Below are 5,750 nucleotides of genomic sequence, written 5' to 3'. Positions count from 1 at the left end.
GAGTGTAGTGTCATCAGCATATATACCCATCTCAGAGGCAATGTTGTCGGGGAGGTCATTTATGAATATCAGGAACAATAGAGGTCCAAGGATAGAACCCTGGGGCACCCCCGCATTTATATCATATTGTTTAGATGTACGACCGTCGAGGACAACCTGGATTTTTCTCTTATCTAAGAAGGATTTAATTATGTTAAGTATTCTACCAGTGATACCGTATGATCTGATTTTACTGAGGAGACCCTCATGCCATACCCTGTCAAAAGCCTTAGATATATCTAGAGCTACCGCTCTGCCCTCCCCCGCTTTGTCCAGTGAATGGTATATACGTTCAGAGATCACAGTTAGGATTTCTGCTGTGGAACGGGCTTGTCTGAATCCATATTGTTTGTCAGTCAGTAATTTAGCATCTGTAAGATGATGGACTAGAGCATGGTTAATTAAGGTCTCAAATATTTTGGCAAAAAGTGGGAGGAGGCTAATGGGGCGATAATTTGATGGGTCTGTCCTTTCGCCAGAATTCTTGAATACTGGTACAACAGAAGCAGTTTTCCAACAGCCCGGAAAGCAAGCTTCATTAAGGCATTTGTTGTAGAGTTTGGAGAGAACTGGAACTACTTCGGCTGAGCACTTTTTTAATAGCACAGCTGGGATGATATCGAGTCCACATGCTTTTGAAGTGTCAAGGTTTTTATGATATCATGCACCTGAGCAGGGGTGGTTTTCAGATTGTCTAGTGTGGCGTCTGTCCGCATAGGAAAGTCAGGTAGGGGGTGGTTGGAAGGGTCCAGTGTGGAGTTTGAGGCAAACCGACTGGTAAGCATGTTAGCCTTGTCAGTTGCTGAGGAGACAACCTCGTGATTGTTGGTTAGTGGGGGAATTGTTGATTGCCCATTATTTACTATACTGTTGTAGATTTTCCAGAAGTCTCGAGTTCCTAGTTTTTGTGCTTCGATGCGCTTTTTAGTGGTTTCCGTAAATTCTCTCTTAGCTGTCGCTATTTCTTTCTTAACGTTATTTCTAGCTTCTATATACTTCAGTCTGTTTGAACTGGACTGATGTCGGTTAAACCTACGGTATGCATGCTGCTTTTGAGCAATGGCAGTTGCACAAGTCGACGTAAACCATTGGGGAGAGTAGGGCTTACTATAAAATTTCCGCATGGGAACATGCGCTTCGATTGCAGTTTTGAACCAGTCAGTGGTCTCGTTTGCACATTGTTCAGCAGGGAGAGAGAAAATATTTTTTCATGGAGCATCTCTAATTAGTTCCCTGATGGCTTCCCAGTCAGCCTTATTATAATATCTCGTTGTTTTGAGCACTGGCTCTTCAGTTTTGGGTCTAGAGTTTAGGGCGATTTCAACCATTATCACTGCATGATCAGCGTTCCCAAGTGGGCTGTGGGCCTTCGTTATGCAGTCATCGGGAACTGTGGTAAAAAACAGATCTAGAAGTGATGCGTGTTGTTCTTCCTGGTCAGGGAAACGGGTTGGAAACGTAACAATTTGTGATAGGGAGTGAGATATAGCGAAGCTATGGGTTGTGCTGCCCGCTGCATCTGTGTGAGTAGAGAATCCAAGCCAGTTTTTGTGGTGGACATTAAAGTCACCAAATACATGTATTTGTGCGCTAGTGTCGAGGGACAGTGCCGTGTCTATGCTGTCAGATACTTTGTTTATAATGGAGCAGTCCTGAGTCGAGGGAGAGCGGTAGAGAAAATAATAGTAGCTAATATTGTGTTGCATGTTTAGTCTAAAGCACATAAAGGCTTGATCATCTGTTTCTAGGTTTGTTTCTCTAGTCAATTGTTGTAATGCTTTATCCGTCGGGATCCCAATTGATTTTCTAAGTGCATGTTTTATCCTGTCTACGAAACTTTCCGCTAATCCATTTGAGCTAGGGTGGAACGGTGGTGTAGTTATATGTTTTACTTGAAAAGTGCCACAAAAGTCCTTGAAATCACTTGATGTAAATTGTGTTCCGTCATCTATGACTATAATGTCTGGCACACCAAAACGTGCAAATATTTCATGCAGAAAACTTATTGTGTTATTTGTCGTCGGGTTCTTGAAACGCTTTACTTCAGGCCATCTGGAAAAACTATCTACTACGATTAGGTAGTATTGTCCTTCGGTCGGTCCAGCAAAGTCTATATGAATGCGTGACTATGGATGGTCAGTTTTTTTTCCAAGGTTTATGGACTATCGGTGGTGCCTTTGCGGCTAACGGACAACCTTTACACTTGTTTACTGTTAGTGCAATATCCACATCCATGATACGCCAGTAAACGTAACTCCGCATAAGTGCCTTCATCCTATTTATACCCGGGTGTCCTGAATGAAAATCACGTAAGATCTTTTTCTGCAAGGTTTTCGAGATAACAACTCTTTCACTATATAACAAAGCATCATTGCATACGGAAAATATGCTTTGCTTTTTTTCATCATTTTCCCTTCATTTTTTTCTTTATGTCTGTGATGTCATTTTCAGCCTCCCTTTTTATATCGCTTAACGTGACTGGTAATTCTTGTATTATATTTGCCACCATGTTTCTTTTCTCATGATTGGAACGTATAGCTGCAATTACTGACTCTTCAAGGGTTTCCTCCATTTTCGGTATAAGCCTTGACAGGCCATCCGCATGACTTATTTTTTTCGAACCCAGATGTTTTATTTGAAAGTCATAATTTAGCAAGATCGTACCCCAACGGAGTAGGTGATTTGCTGTATATACTGGCATGTCCTTATTTTGAGCCAAAGATTGTCACTAGGGGCTTGTGATCTGTTTCCAGTATAAAGTGTCTCCCGTACAGATAACGGTGGAATTTCGTCACCGCGAAAATAATGCTTAACCCCTCTTTTTCTATTTGAGAGTAAGCCTTTTCTGCCGGAAGTAGTGTCCTTGAGGCGTGAGCTATAGGTTTCTTCGATCCATGTGGCACAATATGCTGTATACATGATCCTATACCATACGAGCTCGCGTCGCTCGCAACACTTATTTCTAATTTTGGGTCGTAATAGGTTAAAAATAGATCGGACGTCGGCGTCTTTTTAATTTTCTCAAATGCGTCTTGACATTCTTTTGTCCATATCCACGGTGTTTCTTTCTTTAATAACTCGTTAAGCGGAGCTCTTAGGTCGTGCATTCCTTTGATAAATACTTGGTAATAGTTTACGAGACCTAAGAAACTCTGTAGAGTCGTCACGTTATGTGATGCCGGCATGTTTTTAATTGCTGTCAATCTTTCCGAGTTTGAGCGTCGACTGTCTTTATTTATTATTTGCGTTAAATATTTGATTTCGTCTAAACAAAATTCGCATTTGTTTTCTTTCACCTTGAATCCGTATTCGTTTATTATTAGATGCTCTTGGTGTTCACTTATGGACACGCTCCTGATGATTATGTCATCCAGGTATGCACAAGCACAATTTATTTTATTTTTTTCAATCTTTATCGAGTAAGTTTTTATTTTTGCGTACACCAATGTTGTATTTGATAGTGGATTTTATCCCGCGTAAGTCTTTTTTCGAATTCTCGACGCCACTGTTGTGTTTAATAGTGTCTTCTTCAGTTAACTTAAGGCGAAGAAGAGACTTAAGTGTTCGGTGGACAGTGACAATGCAGTGTATAAGGGGACGTTTTTATTCGTTGTATCCAGGCATCTCTCTGCTGACTCACCCTGATTACCAAAGAGGCTAAAACTCGATCGAAGTGAATATAGATTCCGGTGTAACTTTGTTATCGAATCCACACCTCGCAAAGAAGTCCAAAACAAAAAATAACTCGAACTAAATTTTCTTGTACAACCACATTTATTTCCTCATTCTCCCGCCACGCGTGACTTCTTGCTATGACTATAGCGTCTCTCACGTAATCGTTTTCTAGAACTTGATCTCGAACGTCATCCACGTCTCAAACGTGATCGTCTTTTCTAACGTGCTCTCCTCTTTTTAGAGTCTTCTGTTTCCTTACCGTGACGTCATTTCGCTCACGGCTCGACACTTGCATATAGCCGTCCGCGCTATGTTACACAGGCCTGTTCACTGAAAAATTACGTCATGTCTGTGAAAAAAAAATCTGAAGAACATTTTAATAACATCCCCCTACCCCCTAAATACAGACCCACACTCGCATACCAGCAAACAATGACTCAAAAGCTCTTAGACCCTTTTCCTTTACCAGGGTGAGGATACGGTTGGGGAGTTGAAAATTACGAAAGGAAGAAAAAAGTATAATGTCATTTAGTCATTTAACGATCCCCATAACATCGTTCGTCTTCATCCTCACCCTGCCATCTCCACGCCCGTCCCTGCTAAACTCGCTCTTCTGATTTCTCCCGTTCTTTTGTCCGTGATTGACATCCGTTATCATTTCGCAGGCCTTGCGAAATCCAAAGTCGTAATCCTCTCGCCTTATCTCTTCGTCTGGTTTGACCGGTATGAATCCGTGACGGAACGGGGTAAGGCTGGGGATGCGAACGCGAAACATGAATAGAAGAAACGTATATATATTTTTATTTTTAAATTTTATTTTAGAAATTAAAAGAAAACAAGACACATTTATTATTATTATTATTATTATTATTATTATTATTATTATTATTATTATTATTATTATTATTATTTGTAATTATTATGTATTACGATTAACACATCGACAAGAGTTTGGCTTCTGGACGCGTCTGAATAGGCCAAGACACAGAATGTGAAAAGAACGGAAGCCAAAAAAAAAAAAAAAAAAAAAAAATGAAGAATCAGATTCATCATCCGACATTTGTGAGATGAGGATGAAATGACGTCACATTAGATCTGGGAACGAAATATTCATTATTAATACTAGCGGGAACTGTGGAAATTCCAATGGATTTGATTGAAAACTAGGCGATTTCACGGATTTCGATGACAATAAAAATATTGTAAATATCGAACATTCGTTGTTTCTCAATTAATTCAGGTTAACGTCGGGTTTCCTTACTAGCACACACACACGCGCGCGCGCACACACACACACACACACACACACACACACATATATATATATATATATATATATATATATATATATATATATATATTATAAGGTGAAATTAAAGCCAAGAACAATGCGAGATTTTTTTTATATAGAGTAAAATTATTTCCACTCTAAACAACAGTAGTTTTTTTTCTGTTGTATCCAATGGTGTTATAAATCTCAATATATTTCGGACTTATTAGTCCTTTTTCAAGAGAAGACAGCGGAAGAGTGTTCTTCATGAGTGCAAACTCTGTCTGGCCGAGACTGAGGGATATAAGTAGGTTGTCGTTTGCTTGAAGCATTGTTGAAGAAAATTATAAGGTGAAATTAAAGCCAAGAACAATGCGAGATTTTCTTTTTATATAGAGTAAAATTATTTCAACTCTAAACAACAGTAGTTTTTTTTTCTGTTGTATCCAATGGTGTTATAAATCTCAATATATTTCGGACTTATCAGTCCTTTTTCAAGAGAAGACATCGGAAGAGTGTTCTTCATGAGTGCAAACTCTGTCTGGCCGATAAATATATACTAACGTGTTTGAATATATGGTTAAGTGGCAGTTTTAGTCATTTAGAACTGCTTTAAAGCTTCACCGCTCACTCATTTTTCGAACAAATTTCAAACAATTATTACAGTTTATAGATCACCTTCTCAGCTGTATTGGGGGAAAAATTCAATTTTCGTTTAGTAAAACAAAAGTTATGATGAATTTTCTGGTGTTCAAAATCGTAAAAA

Source organism: Euprymna scolopes, chromosome 33, assembly GCF_053919585.1.
Source record: "Euprymna scolopes isolate OS-2025 chromosome 33, ASM5391958v1, whole genome shotgun sequence".
In the NCBI taxonomy this organism is placed as follows: domain Eukaryota; kingdom Metazoa; phylum Mollusca; class Cephalopoda; order Sepiida; family Sepiolidae; genus Euprymna; species Euprymna scolopes.
This window is presented reverse-complemented; position numbering follows the sequence as displayed.